We start from the raw sequence: 13,175 nt of genomic DNA on the forward strand, positions 1-13,175 counted from the left end.
TATTTGTATATATTTTTTATCCTTTATTTAACTGGGCAAGGTTAATGTTAGGGTTTAGGGTAGGGACGTCCCAAGGAATCCCGATAGCACTGACCCTAAGTAACCAGCAACCAATCACCCTGAAACTGAATCCTAAAACTCTTTGGTTTTGCAGCTCTATTTCATTTTTTTTATTAATGTCGAAGTTTCAATATTCTTTGAACAAACTTCAGGCAAGGGTTGACTCTTAACAAAAAAAATGTATCACATTTTTTTTCACTCCTTTAAAAAATATGAACAATGTAAATTATAATCTATAAATATGTATTTCCAATGATAGGTATAGGAGGTATATTTCACTGGTCATCTCCAAAGCCAACACCTACTTTGGCAGCCTTTCCTTCCAGTTTTCTGCTGCCAATGATTGGAACGAATTGCAAAAATCACTGAAGTTGGAGACTTATATCTCCCTCACTAACTTTAAGCGTCAGCTGTCAGAGCAGCTTACCGATCGCTGCAGCTGTATACAGCCCATCTGTAAATAGCCCATCCAACCAACTACCTATCTCATCCCCATATTTGTTTTTCTTCTCTTTTGCACACCAGTATTTCTACTTGCACATCCTCATCTGCACATATAACACTCTAGTCTAATTTGCTAAATTGTAATTACTTCGCCACTATTGGCCTATTTATTGCCTTACCTCCTTACTTAATTTGCACACACTGTATACATATTTTTTTATTGTGTTATTTATTGTGTTATTGACTGTTTGTTTATCCCATGTCTAACTCTGTGTTGTTGTTTTCTCAACTGGCCTACCTGGTTAAATAAAGGTTAAATAAAAAATAAAAAAATATTGGTGTGAAATATTCTGATTGTGTTTTCGTACTCCAGAGAAAGTACAGTAGGCTGCTTCCTTCTGCTGTGAAAGAGGTTCATGGCCAGAAGGGATCCAGTTTTTGACAAATTAATGTCAGATTGGACTTTTCGTAGCAGGTTAGGAGAAATTARGCAGCAGGTTAGTGTAATTAACGTAGCAGGTCAGGAGAAGAAAGTTAAGATTAGCTAAATGCAAAACATTTTTTTTTACGGTAATTTGACAAAAGCTGATCCCTTCTAGCCCTGACCGTGAAAGAGCCCCTCACTTATACTACATTTCCCAGAAGTCTGCACTGTGTGAATGAGCTGTAGATGTCAACAGCTAAGTGCTGAAGGTTAGTTTTACTCCAATGTTTGTAAACAAAGTAAATCTAAACAAACATTATATAGCCTCAAAACATGGTTAAAACTATAATTTAGATGGTCAGCCCTTGCATCCATAGCCCTGTCTATGAATATGAGAGTGGCTACATTTCTCCAGCCCCATCCCTTACCTTTTTTACCAGGGAATTATCTTTGTTATTGTTTAAACTGCTGATTGCAGAAATAATGATGAGGAACAAGGATGTTGTTGTTCTTCAATCTAAATTAATTATACATATTAATTTTAGGAGCGAAACGGAACAGCAAAGTTGGACTTTCTCAAAAGATAGAGGGGGAAATCCAACAGAAATGGGAGAAGGAAAGAAGGTTTGATTGTGACTCACCCACCACTATTGGTGAAAGCACATAGTAAGCCTACTTGGACCGTTATTATGATTATCCATGCCCTACTTTAGTTTTCACGCCCACTTTTCCCAACCTAATGTACCACCCTTTCATTCACAGCAAAAACAAGTACTTTGTCACCCACCCCTACTTGAATGGAAGGCTGCATCTCAGTCATACTTTCTGCCTTTCGAAGTAAGATATATATAGATTTGACTTGTAGATGTACTAAGTGTAGGTCTTATTACGTTCAAGATCCTCTGTGAAAAATGTATTTTACACATTGCTCTTTATTTCGTTGTAGTTTGCTGTTGGTTTCCATTGCTTGAAAGGGAAGCAATGCCTATTTCCATTTGGGTTGCATTGTACAGGAAGCTTGCTGTGCACATCATACATGATCGGCTGTTATTTAAGAAGGTTACATTCATCTTAATTCACAGGCCTGTGCAAGCAAGCTGAAGTGAGAGATGGGGGTTCCCTGATGAGGAGGAAGAGAACCCCAAGTTTGCAGATGAGTTCATCTTTAAAGACAAATATAAGGCCATAAAGGTGAACATTTTATGCAAATATCAATTGATCCTCTGCACTACTTGTAAGCTTGGGGAAAATTGTTTCCTTTAATGCACAATTCAAAATGTAACTTTTCTTTTGTGTGTGATCTTCAGAGCAAAGCAGTGGCAAAGGCTGTAGAGTCCAAGTTCCAATGGGACATTATGTGGTCTCTGGGGTTGAGTGACAAGGAGATGGTGCCGTTTGCCAACATGGAGCACTGGCTGGAGTACTTCCCACCCCAGGCCGTGAAAGACCAAAAGATGATGGGTGTAAAGGTGACTGATTATGACAAGAAACCATCAAACTGAGCTTGTTTCTTAATGTTATCTTATACAGAACCAGGAAGCCTGATGTTAACCAATAGACATACATTTGTTTCATGAGAACTGATTKCTAACACGAGATCTGTGCTAATAACTTAAATTTTCTTGCAAATCTCGCATTTACATCAATGTATAATTATTGTGGAAGTTAAGTGTGTGGATCTCAAGTTAAGATTCAGACCTGAATGTGCAGAGCAACAAACATGCTTTAGGTGCTGACAATGTTATTAAAAAAGGTGATTATATCACAGGTGGTACTGGCGACACGCCTTCATCACAACCGTTGTGAAGCCTTTCTACGACTCCTCTGTGAGGTGGCAGTTTATCGCCCTAAATGAGAGGAATACATTTAAGTTTGGTAAAAGGTAAGCTGTTGGAAATGGTTATAAATATCCCTGCATTTTCCATGTAGCATTATTACATTGTCATGCAGGTATACCATCTAATCACCGAAAGATGGAAAGCTGTGTATGGATCACGACAGGCAGACTGGAAAGGTAAAATGTTCTTACCACTACATAATCTCAGTGAGTTGTGTGACTACAGCTCTGCAGCTTTTGTCATCAAAGCCCCATATACTACCCACCACGGCGACCTGTATGCTCTCGTTGGCTGGTCCTCACTACATATTCGTCGCCAAACCCACTGGCTCCAGGTCATCTATAAGTCTTTGCTAGGTAAACCTCCGCCTTATCTTAGCTCACTGGTCACCATAGCAACACCCACCCGTAGCACGCGCTCCAGCAGGTATATTTCACTGGTCATCTCCAAAGCCAACTCCTTCTTAAGCTGCCTTTCCTTCCAGTTCTCTGCTGCCAATGACTGGAACTAATTGCAAAAATCACTGAAGTTGGAGACTTGTATCTCCCTCACTAACTTTAAGCGTCAGCTGTCAGAGTAGCTTACCGATCGATCGCTGCAGCTGTACACAGCCCATCTGTAAATAGCCCATCCAACCAACTACCTACCTCATCCCCATATTTGTTTTTGTTTTTCTGCTGTTTTGCACACCAGTATTTCTACTTGCACATCCGCATCTGAACATCTATCACTCCAGTGTAAATTGCTAAATTGTAATTACTTCACCACTATTGGACTATTTATTGCCTAACCTCATTACTTCATTTGCACACACTGTATACAGATTTTTCTATTGTGTTATTGACTGTACGATTTTTTATCCCATGTGTAACTCTGTGTTGTTTTTGTCACGCTACTTTGCTTTATCTTGTCCAGGTCGCAGTTGTAAATGAGAACTTGTTCTCAACTGGCCTACCTGGTTAAATAAAGGTGAAATTWAAAAAAATCGTCATGTTTTTACATTCTTGGGATCCACAGGATTACACCCTCATTAAGATGAAGGTTGTCGAGCCCTACCCTGCAAAACTAAGGTACTACTCTATGTGAACCCGACACACTGTATTTTATTTAGTAGCATGAGACTCGGAACAACTTTTTCATTGATGTAACCAATCAATTGTGTGTTGTCAATTGTGACATAAGGTGCAAGTTGGTTGTCCTAATAGCAGGTTACAGCAGATTATAGCAGGTTGCTGCTTGAGAATACAAAAAAAAAAAATAGCACTCTTCTGAACACTATTTTCCTGGTAACCCTAAACCCTGCAGTGGCCTTAAAAATCAGAGCATCTTCTGGGTGGCAGCTACTCTCAGACCAGAGAGCATGTTTGGCCACACTAACTGCTGGGTCCATCCTGACATCAAGTACATAGCCTTCGAGACGGCCAGTGGAGACGTGTTCATCAACACACGGAGGTCTACTAGTACACATGTCTTACCAGGGCTTCACGAAGAAGAACGGCAAGGTCACAGGGATCATGGATGTTCTGGGAAAGAGATGTACATTTAAATGACATCCTTATGTTTAAGTATCTGCACATACACTTACACACTGCAACTTATGTGAGCCTGACACATATACACACCTACTACATCTCATGTGACCACACACACTCACGTTTAACTCTCTCCGTAAGATATTCTTGGATGTGCTCTTAGTGCCCCGCTGACATCTTACCAGACCATCTATGCTCTGCCCATGCTCACCATCAAGGAGGACAAAGGTATTGGAATAGTCAAGAATGCTCCAAATACCACTTAATTGCTTCCATGATGTCTCTGCTCCAGCACGTCAAGATCGGGCTTGAGGCCTTCCTCCTTTTGAAGAGCTAAAGTGAGGGAGGCATAAGTCATTGTAGAGCACAGTAAACATTGAAATAAAGTAAAAAGATCATGGTTACTGATTTAGGACCTGAGGGGATGCTACACACAACTCCCACAGCATTGCTCTTGGATTGCCTCTTTTGCTATGAGTCATAACAATGAATTATTTTGGTCTGTTTTGCTCCAGGGGTTTACATCTGCATTGAAATGGTCTGACTAAATTGAAACGTCAGAATGCAGATGTCTATGACTTTGTTCTCTCGCTCATGCACAATGTCCTGTGTTTGGTAGAGAAGGCAATGAGGGGAAACATTCTCTGAGGACACCGCAGGGGCATTTTTGTGCCTCTGGGTGTTGGTTGTGTTTCTCATGTGACTTTGGTCCACTTGCTTTGTGACACCCTGGCACTGGAATTGTCACCAGCGTTCCGTCCGATGCACCCAATGACATTGCTGCCCCAAGGGATATAAAAAAGAAACAGGTGATGCTTTAACTGTACTACTTAAGTATTTACTTTGTGCTTGTTTGTGGCTACTGGTCTATATTAGTTAACCTATGCATTGCAAAATATGTTTTGGTCAATGAAGTAATTGGAGATCACTTGGATTCCTCTTATAGGTCCTGATAGAAAAATATGGAATCAAATACAAGATGGTCTTACCTTTTGAGGTGGTAAGCTGCCTCTCGCAACCTTTATTCGGTTGTAAATGACCAGACAGTGTACTGTGTGCCTTGTACTCACGCTGCTCTACTCCATCTGCCCATCATTGAGATCCCTGGCTATGGGAACCTGTCGGCTCCTCCAGTTCTGTGACCAGTTGACAATCCCGAGCCAGAATGACCGTGAGAAGGAGAGGGTCTACCTCGAGGGCTTCTATGAAGGAGTGAGTCCTAATGGCTACACATAACATCTCAACTATGCATACATGTAATACAATACCACTTTATTTATCCTCGTAGGACAGCTATGGCTACAGAGGTGCAGCAGACCTATACAACAACCTAGAATAATATTTTAAAAAGTCAACAACATAGTTTGTAATGAACTGTCTTCTTTTCTCAGATCATGCAGGTTTAATGCTACAAGGGCCGAAAAAGTGCAGGACGTCAATAAACCCATCCAGAAGACAATGATGGAGGAGAAGGTACCCTGGTTGAAATCCATTATTTGATACTGTCGGGAAGAGTGGGGTGTGCCCAACTACACAAGTGGAAAAGGAGTAAACACACAACAGAGTTCAAGGTTCATAAGCTTTTACTCTAGCTTTCAGCGTCTCTGGAGTTCTTGTCCACAAGCCGTTCAGGCAAGACGGTGGTTAAAGATGGCGGCCACCCGTAGCCTCTTGTGGCCTCACTGGCAGTCTGTGGCAGGAGAGCGATAACACGGTGTGAGTAGGCTGGCTGTCTTCCTAACTGCTCCAGCTGAGTGAGGTCCAGCCTGCGCTCTTGTGCCAGTCAGTTGATTAAGGAATGCCTTGCAAGTGTGCTGATTAGTAATCTTGTACCATGTGTGTTGGGTGAGAGGAGTTGTGGAGCTGTCTTCGGCTGGCCTGGTTTTGAACGAAGTGCAGTCTTCCGCAGTGCTGAACTGAGTGCTGCTGTCCATGGTGCTGCACTGGGACTCCTTCACCTATGCCCATGCTTCTCACGCTGCCACAGATACCACACCAATCTATATTTATTGTGTTCATGTTTATGCTGTTTAACTATATTGTTTGTTTACACTGTGGGCTGTTTGCTACGGTTGTTGACGTGGGCTCTTTGCTATGGTTGTTGACGTGGGCTGTTTGCTACTGTTGTTGACGTGGGCTGTTCACTGATGTGTTTGATACGTTTCTTTGTTATGCATTAGTGTGTTCTAACCTGGACCTCTACCAATGTTCCAGGGCCAAGCTTTGATCTCTATGGAGCCAGAGAAGCAGGTGATGTCGCACTCTGCAGATGAGTGTGTGGTGGCACTCTGTGACCACACACTCTTTAGGTTCTGTGATGAGACCAGGAAGAACTTTGAGGCCACTCTGGACTTGCTCCAGGAGCACGCCTGCTCTCGTACCTATGCCCTGGGTAAGGAGGGGGACAGGCACATGGGGCAGGATCAGTGGAGTTAGTTTGGACAGGGGGAAGGATCAGTGGAGTTAGTTTGGACAGGGGGAAGGATCAGTGGAGTTAGTTTGGAGATTGGACATGATCAGTGGAGTTACCTTGGACAGGGGACAGGATCAGTAGTTTTAGTTTGGTCATGGGGCAGGATCAGTGGAGTTAGTTTGGACAGGGGTCATGAGACATAATCAGTGGAGTTAATTTGGACGGGGGACATGCGACAGGATCAGTGGAGTTAGTTTGGACAGGGGACATGGGACAGGATCAGTGGAGTTAGTTTGGTGTCACAGCAAAGCATGTCCTGTGCAGGGCCAGAATTTTTACTGACCAGTTCTACCAGTAACATACAGTCTGACTAAACTCTGGTCCCAGTTATACCAGTAACAGACAGTCTGACTAAACTCTGGGCCTAGTTCTACCTATAACATACAGTCTGCCTGTAACGACTCTCGTTGGTGGTAGGAATAGTAGGCCAAAACGCAGCGTGGTAAGTGTTCATGATTCCTTTTATTCAAAAATCACTTAAACAAAATAACAAAAGTGAAAACGAAAGCGAACAGTTCTGTCAGGCACAGACACTAAACAGAAAACAAGATCCCACAAAACCCAAAAGGGAAATAACAACTTATAAATGATCCCCAATCAGAGACAACGATAGACAGCTGCCTCTGATTGGGAACCACACTTGGCCATAAACAAAGAAATAGAAAACATAGACTTTCACACCCGAGTCACACCCTGACCTAACCAAACATAGAGAATAATAAGGAATAATACCCCCCCCCCAAAAGGTGCAGACTCCGGCCGCAAACCTGAACCTATAGGAGAGGGTCTGGGTGGGCATCTACTCTCGGTGGAGGCTCCGGTGCAGGACGCAGGCCCCGCTCCGCTTGAGGCTCCCCCCACTTCGGTGGCGCCTCTGGTGCAGGGATCGTTGCCGGGGCCTCCGGCCTGTGGACCGTCGCTGCAGGCTCCGGACTGGGGACCGTCGCTGCAGGCTCCGGACTGGAGACCGTCGCTGCAGACTCCGGACTGGGGACCGTCGCTGCAGGCTCCGGACTATGGATCGTCGCTACAGGCTCCGGGCCATGGATCTTCGCTGGAGGCTTCGTGCCCTGGATTTTCACTGCAGGCTACGGGCCATGGATCATCACTGGAGGCTTCGTGCCATGGATTATCACTGGAGGCTCCGGGCCATGGATCATCACTGGAGGCTTCGTGCCATGGGTCATCACTGGAGGCTTCGTGCATGGAACCTGAACAGGTCTCACCGGACTGAGGAGACGTACTGGAAGCCTGGTGCGTGGAGCTGCCACAGGGCTTACCAGACTGGGGAGACACACTGGAGGCCTGGTACATGGAACCGGAGCAGGTCTCACCGGACTGGGGTGATCCACTGGAAGCCTGGTGCGTGGAGCAGGCACCGGATACACTGGACTGTGGAGGCGCACTGGAGGTCTCGAGCGTAGAGTTGGCACAACCCGTCCTGGCTGGATGCTTACTTTCGCCCGGCAAATGCGGGGCGCTGGCACAGGACGCACTGGGCTGTAAAGGCGCACCAGAGACACAGTGCGCAGAGCCGGCGCAGGATATCCTGGGCCGTAGAGACGCACTGGAGACCAGGAGCGCTGAGACGGCACAATCCGTCCTGACTGAATGCCCACTCTAGCACGGCAAATGCAGGGAGCCGGCACAGAGCGCACCCGGCTGTGAATGCGCACTGGAGACACAGTGCGCATCACCGCATAACACGGTGCCTTTCCGGTCACACACCCCCCCCCAGTAAGCACGGGGAGTTGGCTCAGGTCTAAACCCTGACTCCGCCAATCTCCCCGTGTGCCCCCCCGAAATTTTGGGGAGTTGCCTGTCGGGCTTCCGTTGTTGATCTAACTCCTCGTATKGTCGCCGTTCCGCTCTCGCTGCCTCCATCTGCTCCCTTTGACGGCAATACTCTCCGACCCGCGTCCAGGGTCCTTCTCTATTCAGGATTTCCTCCCATGTCCACTCATCCTGGCCACGCTGTATGGTCCGTTTTTGGTGGGATCTTCTGTAACGACTCTCGTTGGTGGTAGGAACGACGATAGACAGTTGCCTCTGATTGGGAACCACACTCGGCCAAAAACAAAGAAATAGAAAACATAGACTTTCCCACCAGAGTCACACCCTGACCTAACCAAACATAGAGAATAATAAGGATCTTTAAGGTCAGGGCGTGACACTGACTAAACTCTGGGCCCAGTTCTACCTATAACATACAGTCTGACTAAACTCTGGGCCTATTTCTACCATTAACATACAGTCTGACTAAACTCTGGGCCTATTTCTACCAGTAACATACAGTCTGACTAAATTCTGTGCCTATTTCTACCAGTAACATACAGTCTGACTAAATTCTGGGCCCGAAACGGAACTTCGTCAGGTCAAACACACTGAGTGCTCACATCCCAAAAAATATATACATTTCACCTCACATGACCATTGCGGACATGACGCATGGTGGGTGCAAAAAACATTTCTATATCTCTAATAATTAGATAACAATGAGATGGGGGCATGTAATGGTTCCAGAAAATAACCTCTCACGTCCGGGAACACATCTTTTGAGACCAGAGGCTTTGGGGAATTTTGGGATGGTGTAAAATTTGCTTGGAGGCAAAATACCCAGAATAAGGAAGCATGTTGAAGTAGATAATGTGCCAAACAACAGGAAGGACACATGTTTCACATGCCTAATGATCAGTTTTCCATTTAAATGGAGGACCCAGTGTGTAAAACCACAGTAATTATATGATAAGCATATCCCTTACCGTTCACACTAGAAGGTGGTTGATTGTTTTTCTTTCTTGGTCTTTTTTTTTGTCCGGTGTGCTTGTTGCTATAGGAACAAGGTTGCCATGGGACCAGCAGTGGCTAATCAAGTCCCTGTCTGACTCAACCATTTACACGGCCTACGACACCGTGGCTCACTTCCTCCAGGGGGAGTGCTCAACGGACAGGGACCGTCGCCTCAAGGGATCAAGTATGCACTACTCTATACTCTCACATGGTCATTTAATTTATTGGGAATAGGCTTCTGTAGATGCACCCTGAGGGCATTATAACTCCTTAATATGACCTTTTCAACACATTATTGCAATAGAGAAAGTTTGTAATGTAATAGTTGGAGATATGATTATAATGTATTATTTTGCACATGCATATACAGTTGAAGTCGGAAGTTTACATACACCTGAGACAAATACATTTAAATTCAGTTTTTCACAATTCCTGACATTTAATCCTAGTAAAAATTCCCTGTCTTAGGCCAGTTAGGATCACCACTTTATTTTAAGAATGTGAAATGACAGAATAATATTAGAGAGAATGATTTATTTCAGCTTTAATTTCTTTCATCACATTCCCAGTGGGTCAGAAGTTTACATACACTCAATTAGTATTTGGTAGCATTGCCTTTAAATTGGGTCAAACGTTTCAGGAAGCCTTCCACAAGCTTCCCACAATAAGTTGGGTGAATTATGTCCCATTCCTCCTGACAGAGAGAGTCAGGTTTGTAGGCCTCCTTGCTCGCACACACTTTTTCAGTTCTGCCCACACATTTTCTATAGGATTGAGGTCAGGGCTTTGTGAACTCCAATACGTTGACTTTGTTGTCCTTAGAACATTTTGCCACTTTGGAAGTATGCTTGGGGTCATTGTCCATTTGGAAGACCCATTTGAGACCAAGCTTTAACCTTTCTGCACACAGATCCCGATTACGGGATAATTTCCCTAAACAACCGTTGAATTGCAGGGCGCCAAATTCAAAAATATGACTAAATATATTTATAATCATGCAATCACAAGTGAAATATACCAAAACACAGCTTAGCTTGTTGTTAATCCACCTATCGTGTCAGATTTTGAAAATATGCTTTACAGAGAAAGAAATCCAAGCTTTTGTGAGTGTATCAATCAATGCTACAACAGCTAGCCCCAAATTAGCATGGTCACGAAAGTCAGAAAAGCAATKAAATTAATCGCTTACCTTTGATAATCTTCGGATGTWTGCACTCACGAGACTCCCAGTTACACAATAAATGTTATTTTTGTTCGATAAATATTACTTTTATAACAAAAAAACGCCATTTGGGTTGCGCGTTATGTTGAGAAAACTACAGCCTCGTTCCGGTGCTGAAAGGCAGAAGAAAATTCCCAAACGTATRAGATACAAAAATATTACWAAAAATATTTATAWTCATGCAATCACAAGTGAAATATACCAAAACACAGRTTAGCWMGTTGTTAATCCACCWATTGTGTCAGATTTTGAAAATATGCTTTGCAACGAAAGCAATCTAAGCTTTTGTGAGTGTATCAATCAATGCTAGAACAGTTAGCCTTATATTAGCTTGGTTAGCTTGGTCACGAAAGTCAGAAAAGCAATAAAATTAATCGCTTAACTTTGATATTCTTCGGATGTTTGCACTCACGAGACTCCCAGTTACACAACAAATGTTATTTTTGTTCGATAAATATTACTTTTTTAACAAAAAAAACGCCATTTGGGTTGCGCGTTATGTTGAGAAAACTACAGCCTCGTTCCGTTCGACGAAAATTCCAAAAAGTATCCGTAATGGTCGTAGAAACATGTCAAATGTTTTTTATAATCAATCCTCCGGTTGTTTTTAACAAATATAATCGATAATATTTCAACCGGACCGTAACCTATTCAATAAGAGAGAAAAGGAAAATGGAGAGCTCCCCTCTCGCGCGCAGGAACTATTCAGAGGACACGTGACTACTTTTGAAAAATATTGTTCATTTTTCAAAATAAAAGCCTGAAACTACGTCTAAAGCCTGGTCACAGCCCGAGGAAGCCATTGGAAAAGGAATCTGGTTGATACCCCTTTAAATGGAAGAAAGATTGGCCAGGAAACACATATTAAAAAAATATATATATCACTTCCGGGTTATATTTTCTCAGGTTTTCGCCTGCAGAATCAGTTTTGTTATACTCACAGACAATATTTTGACAGTTTTGGAAACTTTGGAGTGTTTTCTATCCTAATCTGTAAATTATATGCATATTCTACGATCTGGACCTGAGAAATAGTCCGTTTACCTTGGGAACGTTATTTAAAAAAAATAATAATAATCTGACCCCTAGCGTCAAGAAGTTAACTTCCTGACTGATGTCTTGAGATGTTGCTTCAATATATCCACATAATTTTCCACCCTCATGACGCCATCTATTTTGTCAAGTGCACCAGTCCCTACTGCAGCAAAGCACCCCCACAACATGATGCTGCCACCCACGTGCTTCACGGTTGGGATGGTGTTCTTCGGCTTGCAAGCCTCCCCCTATTTCCTCCAAACATAACAATGGTCATTATGGCCAAACAGTTCTATTTTTGTTTCATCAGCCCAGAGGATATTTCTCCAAAAAGTACGACCTTTGTCCCCATGTGCAGTTGCAAACCGTAGTCTGGCTTTTTTATGGCGGTTTTGGAGCAGTGGCTTCTTCCTTGCTGAGCGGCCTTTCAGGTTATGTCGACATATGACTCGTTTTACTGTGGATATAGATACTTTTGTACCTGTTTCCTCCAGCATCTTCACAAGGTTCTTTGCTGTTGTTCTGGGATTGATTTGCACTTTTTGCACCGAAGTACGTTCATCTCTAGGAGACAGATTGCGTCTCCTTCCTGAGCGTATGATGGCTGCGTGGTCCCATGGTGTTTATACTTGCGTACTATTGTTTGTACAGATGAACGTAGTACCTTCAGGTGTTTGGAAGTTGCTCCCAAGGATGAACCAGACTTGTGGAGGTCTACAATTTATTTTCTGAGGTCTTGGCTGATTTCTTTTGATTTTCCCATGATGTCAAGTTGTTTAAAGGCACAGTCAACTTAGTGTATTTAAACTTCTGACCCACTGAAATTGTGATACAGTGAATAATAAGTGAAATAATCTGTCTGTAAACAATTGTTGAAAAAATTACTTGTGTCATGCAAAAAGTAGATGTCCTAACCGACTTGCCAAAACTATAGTTTGTTAACAAGACATTTGTTGAGGGGTTGAAAAACAAGTTTTAATGACTCCAACCTAAATGTATGTAAACTTCCGACTTCAACCTTATTTTGTGGAAGAGGATGAAAGCAGTGTGCCAGAGTTTTTTAAAACCTGTTTGGGATAGGGGGCAGTATTTTCACATTCGGATGAAAAGCGTGCCCAGAGTAAACTGCCTGCTACTCAGGCCCAGAAGCGAATATATGAATAGTATTAGTAGGTTTGGATAGAAAACACTCGGAAGTTTCTAAAACTGTTTGAATGATGTCTGTGAGAACTCATATGGCAGGTGAAAACCTGAGAAAAATCCAACCAGAAAGTGGGAAATCTGAGGTTTGTAGTTTTTCAAGTGATGGCCTATCTAATATACAGTGTAAATGGYGTCATATTGCACTTCCTAAGGC

The 13,175-nt window shown here is 43.1% G+C and overlaps 1 pseudogene; it reads left to right on the forward strand.

Annotated features, from left to right (window-relative positions):
• The window catches only part of LOC111950445 (leucine--tRNA ligase, cytoplasmic-like), a 39,352-nt pseudogene that overhangs the window by 17 nt on the left and 26,160 nt on the right, over nt 1-13,175 (forward strand).

The sequence above is a fragment of the Salvelinus sp. IW2-2015 genome, linkage group LG23, assembly GCF_002910315.2.
Source record: "Salvelinus sp. IW2-2015 linkage group LG23, ASM291031v2, whole genome shotgun sequence".
Classification (NCBI taxonomy): domain Eukaryota; kingdom Metazoa; phylum Chordata; class Actinopteri; order Salmoniformes; family Salmonidae; genus Salvelinus; species Salvelinus sp. IW2-2015.